Raw genomic sequence first — 12903 nt, forward strand, 5'->3', positions numbered from 1 at the left:
ATGCTGTTCACTGTTCTGAGAGGAAGGTGGCAAGAAGGCAGTTTGTTTTTTGATATCTTCCAATAAGCCCAACCCCAAAGAGAAGGCTTATAAAACAGGCAAGGAAGAGCTCCAAATAATTCAAGTGGTTCGCCACACAGAGAGGATGAGGACTCAGACTCACTGTCTTCTAAGGAAAGAGAGGCTGCAATCCTACTCCTTTCATTGATCCACTGGGAGAAGGCACCTGCTACCACACCCTGGACACTTTCTCTTTTAAAGAACTCTTCTATCCTCTCCTTCCTCTTTTTCTCCTAAACTTTGCTATTGTTGGTGGTATTTAGACAAGCTGTTTTCTCTCCTCCGGGTGTGCTCCAGGATTTGATCTAATTGTCCTGCTGTTCAAGTGTCACTTGGCATTATTATTGGGAAGATGAATGGGACATGGGTCAGAGTTCAGCAAGAAGGCATCTGCTCGGTTGCATGGCATAGTGGAAGCACTCAGGGGTGATCTTTAACGAAAGCTTGCAAAAGATTTGCACAGATCAGTCTTTCCTCTATCCTTCCAAAGCTGGAGTGTCCAAAAGATGGTTCTTTTCTGCAATGCCAGAAATTAGATAAACATGAGGTAGTAATATTTTTGTAGGATGTTCCCTGCTTACAATGTTTTTTCTTATACAGGGGAAAAATTGGGGGGGGGGTGTGATTAAACAGGGAGGAGAAAAACAGAAGCTTCTGAATGGGTCCTAACCATTTTTTGACTGTTTTGCTCATACAACAATCTCACCCAAAGAAGAGTTTCCATTCTCCACGGGAAGACTCTCACCCCCTGTCTCTGCGGGCCTCAGGTTACTGCATCACCGCCATTGCAGGCTCAGGTTCTCCTACTGGGCTCTCTTCGGGCTCATGGTTCTTCCACTCCACCAAGTAGCCTGAAGCCCCACTTAGACCTACACTTGCTTTGGCTTTTAAGACAAGTGGGACAATGGCCTCATTGTTCTTATTGCCCCCTTGAATAAGGCAACTGTGTCCTCCATCTACCCTATCACCAAGGAAGGCTAGGTATGGGTTCCTTGGAGACCTATCTTCCTTCCACTCCCTCATTGTTCTTTAAAAGAGGGTTATTGTGTGTTCCTCTCTGCCCTCTACCTATCAAACATGTTTGGGGGACCCTAGTGGACCCTGTCCTTTTCTCTTCTAAACAGAGTAGAAGTTGGGAAAGGGAAGAAAGAAGCACAAATCAGGAAGCTTATTTTAGTAAAAGATGCCACCTGCAGCTTGGGGTTCTTTTTGGACCTCCGGGCTGACGCTCCACGGTTGTCGGTGGGATTTCTGGCTCACACACTAAAAATACCCGGGACAGGGAGAGCCTGGTATTACCCAAAGCTCGCAGGAGAAGCGGCATGCTAGGATGGGTGGAGATCTGGCCACCAGCTTTCCGCGCGACAGGAGCCACGGAGTCCTCCAGCAGGGCGCACCTTTGCGACGGGGTTTCCCAGCTGCCTTCCGGGAACCCCGCGGAGCTCCCGCTGCTCCGGTGGGTGCAATCTTCCTCCACTCTCCAGTAAGCAAGCTCTCTTCGCCTGCCAGGTCTCCGGAGCGAGCGCTCAGTGTCCTTCTCTGAGCATGCGCAGCCTGGCGCCCTCCCCGCCCCCGCCTTCTGCCCCCTCCCCGCCAGCCTTTTGGTCCTTTCCTTTCATTAAACAAGCAGAAGATCCTGAAACCTGGACCCTGTGTAGGCAGCAGCGTCAAGAGGCGGCGGCGGAGGAGGCAGAGCGCGGAGAGGGCGCTGAGGGGGATCTGTGATCCCGCGCACCCCCGTCCCCCCTCCCGCGCGCGCTCACACACATACATACACACACTGGCATACTCGCCACACACTCGCACAAACACACACTCGTGCACGCCCGCGCCGCGCGCTCGCCGACTCGCTCTCCCACGCAGGCGGAATGCAGCAGCTCCCGGGGAGAGTGTCTCCAGCAGCTGCCTGAATGCACTTCGCTGCCGGGAGCGGGACGGCCCAGTAGGGCGCACCGGAGGACGCTCCGCCACTGGAGGTGAGTGTGGCGCCCGCCGCCGAGGGACAGCTCCCGGACGTCGCAGCGCCTGGGCAGCCCTGGGGGCAGGTTCCTGACCCCACGCGGTGGTGCAGGTGGCCCACGCCTGGCTCGTGGGTTTCAAGGTGCAGATGAAGGCGGCGCCGGGCAGTGTAGGAGGAGAGGGCGATCCCAGGGAGGGTCGCCTCCTGCGAGGTGTCAGATTGACCCGGCAGAAAGCTATCGCCTCCCTGCTCGTAAACTTTCCTCTGCTGTCATTTGGGAAACGTGGAGACAAAGGGGGCGTGGAGGCTCCCATCGTCCGGTTCCACCCTCCTGACTGCATTCCGGGTTTCGAGGCGAGCCGGTCGCGTGGGTGGGCATGCGGGCCGGGGGCGCCCTGCAGGTAGGTGGTGCCAAGTCCTCCTACCCAGCCGGGATTGGGATTTCTCACTCTCAGCTATCAGCATTGCGATTGATTTTTGCCTGGGGCGTGGGCACCTGTCATCTTTCCCTTCCACTCGCCTGCGCCCCAGGCGCATAGTAGTGGTGTGTGTGTGTGGGGGGGTGTCACCTGAAGAATTGGAGGGACAACCATAGGCTTTCGCAGTGCTGGAGGCGCCGGGGTGAGGCTCGGGTCAGTGGGGGAATGAATGATGAGTTACTGAAAGGCTTGCCATAATCACCTCCTAGAAACACTGGGCGCCAGGATCGCTCCTCTAGGGGGAAGATGCTGCTTTCACGTACACCAGCGCGGCAGCGCTGGGAGCTGGACTGGGGCTGCTGTCGCGGCAGCGGCGGCAGGGGCAGCTGCGGCTTTATTTTTGCCTTGGGGTTTTATGACACACACGTGTGGAATATGTGGAGGATTCTGGGTTATTTTTCTTTGTGGGCATACCGTTTTTTCTTTCAACCTTTTTTGTGAAAGAGATGTTTTGCTGCCTACCACCTGGGATCTAGCTGGTGGTCAGGCACGGTTCTGAATATCTCTTTGGCTCAAAAGAAAAGATTCTGGGAAAAGGATTCCTTAAAATGCCAACCCCAGTGGGGTAGGATCTCAGAGTACAGAGTGCTTGCCGGCATCTGGGGAAAGCTTGACAATCTAATGGTCCTTTGAAACAACCAAGACTGGGTCAGCATGCCATGAGTCCAGGAACTGGACAAAGGGGGAACTCAGGAGGGATGGACAATGGTCTTTTGGAGGAGATGTGACCAGAGGCCCATTAAGGCAGAAAGAAGTCCTGTGCAAGACCAGGAACTCTGCAACCTTCCCTGAATTCACATGCCTCTTCTACTTCTATGGGTGGCAGCTCCTATTCATGCAGCCGGACTCAAGTTTCGAGATGTCTGGAATGTCACATCTGGAACCTAAAGGACATGATTATTCCTGGGCTTATCCTTTAGCATAATCACAAACTAGTTCTTTAGGTCTAGAAAGTGCCAGTGTGAAAGTTTCTCCATCTTGACATGTTTGTGCTTGGAAGGTGGGATGGCCACACAGGTATATTTTTGTCTCTTCTGTACTCAAAAGTCTCAGATTTGTAAGGGAAGCCAAGCCAATGCTGGCAGAAGGAAACACCAGAGCCCAGATCCAGTACTGGTCATCAGAGGGGATTCTCTTCACTTGGAGATGACAGATGGGGCGCTCTCTCTGCTGCTGTTTGGAATAGGGACCATTTTTGTTTTTAACATTCTGTGACTTCAAAGAGGGAGAAAACACAGCAAACATACACACTTATACATACATAGAAACACACATTTATGAGATTCATGGAGAAAGTTCACATATGAAAGAGTGGTTGACTCATCAGTTATATATCTCAAAGTGCAGAGGTTTGGGGAAAAGAAGAAAGAAAGAAAAGGAATTAAGAAAAGATGCATATTACTAAAACAGATTGACTTTTATGATTTTTTAAAAGGCTTTCACTAAGACAGAAATCTGAAAGTGTTGTTTTTTTTTCTTTTTCAAATAACAAGTAAAGACCTTTCCAGAAATATTTTCAAGATGAAATTGGCATAGAGGGGGTTTAAAAATAATTGTCAGCATATGTCCTTTTTTTATTTCATGGTGAATATTCTCATCATTTTCCTTGCAAATCTTGGCAAGAAAGGATCAAGATTTTTTTTCCCCTCCTTACTAGAGCTCTTTCTTTGCTCTGCTACAATGTATTTCTTCCTTCTTCATTTCCAAGATCACTTTATTTTGATCATATTCAGATTCTGTTCACAAGTACTTATTGACTGCATATTCTGTATTTAGCAAGTCAGATAAAACGTATAACACTTCTGTTCCTCGAAGAGTTTACAATCTAGTTGTAAAAAATTAACATACATAAAATAATCAAAGTAGGATAGCTCTGAATTGTACTGTGAGCTCTTTACACATGTGCTACACATTCTGTCCCCTCTTCCTGGATTTTCACAGCACTTAGAAAACATACATCAGCACTTATTATATGTTGGAGCCCGGAGTAAAAAAAAATAGGAAGAAAAAAATTGGTCCCAGGAAAAGGGGGGAACACTTAGGTCTTAACTACCTATGATGTACTCCAATTAACTGTTATAATTGCAGAGTAAACCAAGTACCGACAATATAGACATGTAAATGATTTTCTTCTCCTGAAGAATTGGAACAGGTGATTATTGAGATATTTTTGAAAAAAAGAATAATATTTTCAGGTAGGGAAGTATAGAAAGGACATTCCAAGCAGAGAGAATGTGAGAGAGTGCTTGATAAATTAGCGTGAATATAAGTCATGCTGTGTGGCTAGGGCCATACAAGCATGAACAGTGCCTGGGTGATAACTAATTAATACCTGATCCTGTGGCATGAGTGTTTGGATAGAGATGTAGCCAGAATGATATGGAAGCACAAGGAGAAGGTTTGCATCTAAAGGAGGGGAAGAAGATCAAGATGATTTCTTAGGGAGTTTGAAGTGAGCTGAATCTTGAACAAGGACAAGGAGACGAGAAAGACTTTCTGGGCAGATATGAACATGTGAGGACTAGAATTAGTTCTCTGTGACTGTAGTGAGAGGTGTGGGGTTTTAGCTCCTGGGAAGGACATGACATCAAGCCTGAGAAGTCAGCAGGGATCAAGGGTGAAAGGAACATGCAAAACAGCTTCAATTTTATCCAAACGGTCAGGAGCATTTGAAAGTTGGAAAAGCTGAGACATGATCTGATTTGCATTAGAGAATGATGGCTGTGACCACAGTGTGGAGGATGAATTGGAAGTGGTGAGACTGGAGGCAGAGAGCTTGTTGTGGAAATATAGGGAGGTGTGAGTGATGAGGGTGGTGGAGAAGGGTGGAGAAGACGACCTCTATCCAGGAAACAGAGAAGTGAAACCTGCTGATCTTCAAAGCAGGTCCACCATCACGTGCTCCTGTATCCTCCTCTACTTCCCCAGCATTCAGCTGTCTTTTCTGCCTTGGGAGGGCAAGGCATTCACAGTTGCATCTTCCACATTCAGTGCAGGCCTGGTACAGTCCCTGCTCAGTAAATATTTGTTGAATGAGTGATTAAATAAATGACTGAGAAATAAAGTCACAAAGTGACGATGCTGCACTTAGAATAGCAGAAGCTAGAGCATGATTAACATTTCTCCAAGGCAATCAACTTTTGGGAAGTCAGTGACCAAAATGTTCCAGAGAGATCACAGCTACAAACAAAAGCACTTGCCTCAGCCACCTCTATGAAGACCTGTCATTTGAGGTGCCACTGAGGGAAAATGGTGTTGAGACATCATTTCTTTTTATATTTAAAAAATCATACCATCAGCACATCTTGAAGGCAACATCAACCACATAATTAATTCCTGATAACGTAGTATGCTAGTGGTAAGTGTGAATCCCCTTTTCCTTCTCTCTTACTTGTCAAAATTTCCTGATTTCATGGAAATCAGGACTTTATGAAAACTTCTAAAACTAGCTGCGACTGGGGAGTTTGTAAGCCACAGAGTATCATTTAAGCAGCTCATGGCATACTGGCATCCCGGGATGTGGGCCAGACCACCCATGTTCATCAACAGTATAACCCTAGAAACTAGGCCTCTTATGAACCAAGCCCAGGCCTATTGGGTTTCAGTCTGAAAATCACAATAAAAGATGCCAGAATGGAGAAAACAGTCAGAACTTGTTTTCTGCAGGGGATGAAGGAAAGGAGCACCAAAGATAGTAGCTGCTTGAATGGTGTCAGAGGAATGATGAGGGAGGTGAGCCCAGGAAGGTGAAAACTCACTGCGGTCCTGCAGGAGTCGATTTTGGGGTGACATTGAAACAACTTGGAAAGCACTGGGACAGATCCCCATGTGTAGTGATTTCATAGTCAATGGTAACTATTTTTTGTGTTAAGGGAGAGGATTGAAAGAGCTGGACCATAGAGCCAGAGAGCAAATTTCAGCTTTTAACAACCAGAGATTAAGGAGAGAAATAAACTCTGGTAAAGAATGTAGGAAGGGAATTTTCAGACAAAATGGGAAATAACTAGCCGGAAAGCAGAGGCCTTAGGAATCATGAGAAGGGGTGATCAGATTTCACAGAAGTGGCCTGGGTCAGGCCTTGCACAAGTGCCCACATGTGGAATCTTGTTTTACCCCACAACACGTGTGACTCCTTTCTCCACTTTCCAGCCTAAGCAGCTGAGACTGAGGGTCCAGCAACTTGGGACCATGATTAACAATCTTGTATGTGTCAGGTCTCAAAATCCATTTTCATGATCCTACAGCCTGTCTCCCCTCTTGGAATGTGTAAATTATCAGAATGGTTTTTGAGTGAGGAGAGACTGAAAGGATTGAAAGTAGAGAACTGAGAAAAAGACAATGAAATTGGAGTTCTGGGGTAACTGTCAGGAAAGCAGCTTTAGCACAGCAGTGTGCTCAGAAGCCATATTTCAGAGTGGGGGAAGGAGCCAAGAAAATCCAGGCAGTGCACACCTATCAGTCATTCATGGAATCTGGCAGGGAGAAGAGTTATGGGGCCATTGGGAGAAGGTGCAGGGAGCTACAAGCAAGTTCTTATCAAGCAGGAGCAGATGGGAAGAGTCAGTGGCTGAGCAGAACAAAAGCTAGGGGAACTGAGTAGGAGAGGAAAGGATGCCTCTGCCTGAGAGCCGGCAAAGATGGATTTAAGGACAGATGCAGGGTGGCTGTTCTCCTGACCAAATGACCCAAGCACTTCCTGAATCCTAAAGTGTCCTGGAAACCTAAGGAGGCTCCAAGTGCCGGACACTAATGGTGGCACTTGGGTATGCAGGCTGGTGGTCCTTGTTTATGTAGCATGGAATCTGGCAGTGTGAGCTCCAGTGTCAGGCTGCTCCCTGAATTAATTCTTAACCAATTGGGGACTCTGAATGGATTGATTTCTTCCTCATTCTGGCTCTGCCATTTCTTGATCGTGTGACTTTGGGCACCCTGTTTACCTCTTTGTGCTGCTTCTAGTTACTCCTAGGTTAAGAGGGAGAGCACAGTAGAACCTGTCACAAAAGACTGTGAAGATTAGAGTAATTATTTGGTATAGCTTGGCACAGAGTAAGTGCTCAGAAAATGGTGAGTATTATGGGTGACTGTTACCGTGATGTTAAAAACATAAAGCTGACTATAAGCTCAGGTCTCTAGAGATGGTATGCTTTGGCATCCATTTAAAAATATTTTTTTTCCATGGTTGGTTATAAATAGCTGGTTCTACTCCCGTCTTCCTAAATTCAGGAATTAAATCAGCAGATATGAATATGGCAGGAGCAGACTAGCTCTGCTGTGAGAAGCCTAGGTGGGGCAGACATGTGCTGGGAGTGTCTGCCAAAAACTTTTTCCTGGTGGTCTACTTCTCGAACCTGTCTGGGGAGGAGGAAAGTTGGCTTGCCTTAGGCAGGTCCTTGCATTCTTCAGGCTCACAAACATCTCACAACAGGGACTTAGCTGTTTAGCAGATCATTTTCAGTGAAGTGACTAGCTACATTAATTACAGCACCTCTTTGGTACTGAGGAATATAACCCTAAATATCTTAGATGTGAGGTTTACAACATTCCTTAGAAGTTAAATGTCTCCTTCCTCATGGAAAAGTTGTCATGTGTTCTCAAATAGAATCCCAGGGGGTGTGGACGGCTGGGATTCTATTTGAGAACTAGCTGGCAGCAGGGCAGAGACCGGAACTTGGGTCTGACCTGCAACCTGGTGCCCTTCGTAGCCAAATACATTTTGGTTCTGTTTCAGCCCATCTTATTTGTATTTCAGCCATAGTAAACTTGTTTTTTTGTTTTTGTTTATTTGGTTTTAGGATTTAAATACATGTCCTATTTTTTTTTTTTTTGGTACCAGAGATTGAACTCAGGGACACTTGACCACGTAGCCACATCCCTAGCCCTGTTTTGTATTTTATTTAGAGACAGGGTCGCATTGAGTTGCTGAGTACCTCACCATTGCTGAGGCTGGCTTTGAACTCAAGATCCTCCTGTCTCAGCCTCCCAAGCCACTAGGATTACAGGCGCGTGCTATTGTGCTCAGCTGTCCTAATTTTTATTGGTTCTTTTTCACTTGTACACAAAAGTAGAATTCTAAACTTATAGTTGCCCCAATAAGACTTTTATTTTTCATCTTTAGTCTTTTGACCCTGTTGTTCCCTCTTTATGGAATTCCATTCTTGCTATCCCCTGCCTAACTCCCTTAGTTTTCAAGTCAAAGTCACATCCAAAGGAAGGTTGTCTTAACCTCTTACACTAGGTTAACTTCCAAATCTATGTTGCTTCAGTAGTCCCAAGCTTTGTCACAGAATAAGCGCTTCGGTGAAAATGTTGGATTGAGTGAATCTTTTGGGTGAATGAATCTTGCCCTGTCTAGTCATTGAAGATGAGCTCTAAAATGCAGCTTTGTGTTATTAAAAAAAATCATAGAATTTTCTTTTTAAAAAATGCATTTTATGTGAAAGACCGAGAGAAATGATACTCTCATTACATGCAATATCTGATATTTTATAATTACAGTCCTTTTATTTCTGATTGTTGCAGTACTGGTTGTTACCCTCTGAGTTGATTTTGTGACCACTCCCTCAGTGGATCACAACCATTTGGTTAAAAGACATTAATCTGTATATATCTGCTTCGGCCATGAATTAGAAAATATTTCCTTTTTGTGCATAAAAAATCTTATAAGAGTTTTCAAGTTTGATAGTTTCTAGATCTGATTCAATCACATTTCCTGAAATGAGGAATTGAGAACCAAAGAAAGACAGTGTCTTGACTAGGGGTGCTAGTTATGGTAGCTAAGAAATATCACAACTGAGGTTGAAACCCTTGTCTCCTAGCTTCTGAGCCTGACCCTGCCAGGTGTTGGAATCAGGATGAGGCCAGGAAAGCAGGGGAGCAAGCACAGCCTCAGTTCCTCTATTTAAAATTTTAGTATTTCCTTCTTCAAGGAACTTTGGCCTTAATTGTGTGTGTGTGTGTGTGTGTGTGTGTGTGTGTGTGTTTTAAATATTGTTATGCTTATTGAGCATTTTTGGACCCTTTTATATTTTTTACTGATACAAGTGCCCACTGTTTCCATGGAGTGGGAGGAGGGACACTGCCTTGCCCTCCAGCACTGCGGTAGAGTGGGTAACACAGGGCCACAGTCACCCCAGTGCAAGTGTCCAAGGAGCCACCCATCAGCACAGAGGTAGGAGAGGCTGGTAAAATGTTTCATTTCCTGGCTGATATGCTAATCAGTAAAGATTGCATTCAATAATAAAAGCAAGGCCAAAGGGATAAAAATGTTAGTTGAATGAAAGCCTTATCTGCCTATTATCTCTCTGAGTTTCAGTCTCTCAGGGTTAGAGATTGTCTAGACTAGTTCCTTCACTTATCCGTGTATGTATGAATGTGGCTATTTGTCTACTTCTCTATTTTTCAGGGTTTTTTTTTTCCTGCAGATTCAAGTTAGTAAAGAGGAGAAAACTATTTTACTCATCAATTTGGCTGATCTTGGCTTATAGCCCTGTTGAACTGTTTTGAAGGTTTGAGGGCAGAATGGCAGAGTTTGACCATTTACACACACACACACACACACACACACACACTTTTCTTTAATTCCTGAAGAATAGTTATCAATATCCCCATTTGACAGCTGAGCAAAGCAAATCACAGAAAGTTGAGTTGCTTACCCGCTTCTCCCAGTGAGGGCTAGATTCAAACCCAGGTCTGAGTCCAAAGTCTGTGTTCCTTCCCCCACTTGGTCCTTCTCATTCCAAGGCTTAGAATTTCACAGCATCCCTGGGAAGCCTAACGTGATGCCTTCGGTGGCTTGTGCCATTAACTGCCTGGGAAGTCAGCACTTGCCTCCGCATCTGCCAGTGTTACCTCCTTATGTGGTACATTTATCTGTTCTCATTCATCAATAACAACATGGAGAAGAGCTGCATACACATAGGAAATAAATGCCCTCTTTGTGTGAAGATCATAAATTTTTACCTGACAGGAAAGCACATATTTTATTCTGCCTCCATGATGTGAGAAAGGGCTTTTTCTCTGGGTATTATTGCATCAAGTGTTGTAGAGAGGCTCACAGATACAGACTGATGGAAAGGTGATCATGTTGACTGGAGCAGATCTGTCACAAGGAGGGTAATGTATTTGCCCTGCTGACAGGGGTTCTGGGTGCCCTTGCTGTTAAGGTTTCCGATGGGAAGCATGGAACAGTGGCCCCTCATCAACATTTAAATTCAATGAAATTTATAATCAAGTGGAATCAGATACAATTAGCAAGAAGAGTGTCTGGTGGAGAGTGCTGCTGTTCAGCTCAGCCGCTCTCCAAGCCAAGCGTGCTTTATCATTATTCCCATCTCCCAGGCTTCCCTGGCTATGGCTTCCAGGCAAACCCACTCCACTGCTCTAATAATCAGCCCACAGCCTTCTCTCCTGGGGGTCACTGGAACTGAAAAAAAAAAAAAGAGAGAGAGAGAGAGACCTTTTCATTCACGCTTGTATTTAATGAGAGAGAAAACATTACCTTTCTGCTTTTTTTTTTTTTTCCCTACCATGTTTTAGCCAGGCAATATCTCTAGATTGGAAGAAAATCTTTTAGGTTTAGTTTTCTACATGGTTTGACATATAACATGGGACACACCTTCTGGTCAGGCTGGTTTGGAACAATAAGAGTATTGTATTTTAGCATTAAAAATGAGTTAAATCAGTGATATACATACTACAGGGATGCACAAAATGCAGATATAATGAAGTACCTGGTGAGAAAATAAATATCACTCAAATTTCTGCCACAATTTGTTTCTCTTGTTTGGTATAAATTCCTCCATTTTTTTTTTTTTGTTTACTAACATTTGCCTGTTTTTTTTCCCCCTATTTTGAAGGGTAAGATCATACTTTATGAATTTTTTTCACCATTTACTTTTTGTTGTAATTTCAAACAGAAGCAATTTCTTTTGATTAGTAAATATTTTTAAATATTACCATTGTATGAGAAGGATGAATGTTTTCCATTTTAAAATAGAAAATGACTAATGAACAAATATTTTCTGAGCATCCTGTGGAAGCCACTTATTATGCCACAGGCTTTTGAAGAGTTCACATTCTAGCAAAAGATAACAACACACTGAGGGCTCTTTGCTTGAACTTAGTCAATGGCAGCAGCTGTCAATTCTCCTTGATTCACAGAATTGCTGGAAGGGATAGTCCATTCCAATTGTCTTATTTTTCCTGATGAGAAAGTTGAAGTCCTCTGAGGTTAAGTGACTTGTCCAGGGTCCCACAAGTCTGGAGAGGCTGAGACGGCAGGCTGCTTTCAGCCTGTGAAGTCAGTACTGATCCTGTTACATCTGACTGCATCAGAAAGCAAGACCTAGGGAACTCACTCACAAACACTAGCTTGAGCAAAGAATCCCTACCAGATGGAAACTCAGGTTTTAGATAAATGTCAGCACCCAGAGTCAGCTGCAGAGATTGCCTTCCGTCCTCCCACCCCAATCTGCCCATTTCTTCCCTCTCCATGCTCTATGGTCTTCTCCATAGTGTGAGATTCTCACATTAGAGTAGTACTTGGGAGCCAAGCAGCAATCATAAAATGAAATGAGATGTTATCCAGGGAAGATATTCTCCTATAAACGTATTAGTAGAGATTTATTTTTTCAGGTTAGCTTCTTGCCATCTTAAACCTTAATGAATTTTAAAACAAATGCATTTTACTTGCCAACTTTAATCAAGTCATAAAGTCTTCCTTTTAATAACTGATGACTTTTGTCCATGATGGAAACATAAATAGAACTCTGATTCTTAAGTACTTGAATTGTATTTCCCTGCTCAGGAAGCAGGATCGTGTGGTGGGTTAAGAGCTTAGAATATGGGATCAGATGGAGCTGAGTCTGAGCTCCAGTTCTGCCATTTACTAGCTTTTTTTTTTTTAAATTTCTTTTGTAGTTGTAGATGGACAGCATACCCTTATTTTATTTGTTTATTTTTATGTGGTGCTAAGGATCAAACCCTGCTAGCACGTGTTCTGCCATGGAGCTACAGCCCCAGCCCCCAATCACTAGTTTTTTGATGTTAGGCCAATCTCTTAGTCTTTCTAAATTTTAGATCTCCCATCTATGAGATGGCTATAATAAAGGTACTCCTTCTCCTATGGAAATTTGATGAGGAATAAGGAAACTACTTATTTTAAAATAGAGTCTAGAACATAATAAGGACTGAAGAAACTGTAGCTACTATTAACTTTCATTACTTGTGATAGACAAAGGACATACTGCTGTTATAGCCCTCAGAACCACTTAAATATCAAGTTTTAAAATTCTGGGCTATCACATCTTCCTCTATAACATTTTAACCTCCTTTTAAAAATTAAAGCTTAAACCAAGAAGTTGAAAATATGACCCATTATGCTGCTAACTCTAAAACTTTATCAGG

The 12903-nt window shown here is 44.2% G+C and overlaps 1 protein-coding gene across 4 annotated transcripts in view; it reads left to right on the plus strand.

Annotated features, from left to right (window-relative positions):
* Window positions 1-1662: 1662 nt before the first annotated feature.
* Plppr1 (phospholipid phosphatase related 1) overlaps window positions 1663-12903 on the plus strand; it is a 281312-nt gene continuing 270071 nt past the window's right edge. The window contains exon 1 of one of the 4 annotated variants that reach the window (XM_078047886.1): window positions 1663-2036. The gene's annotated coding sequence lies outside the window, so the exon portion shown is untranslated. Of the gene's footprint in view, window positions 2037-2402; window positions 2422-12903 lie in introns of those variants that run through there. The other 3 variants (XM_078047884.1, XM_078047883.1, XM_078047885.1) reach the window with 3 other exon arrangements.

This window comes from Ictidomys tridecemlineatus, chromosome 4, assembly GCF_052094955.1.
Source record: "Ictidomys tridecemlineatus isolate mIctTri1 chromosome 4, mIctTri1.hap1, whole genome shotgun sequence".
Lineage (NCBI taxonomy): Eukaryota > Metazoa > Chordata > Mammalia > Rodentia > Sciuridae > Ictidomys > Ictidomys tridecemlineatus.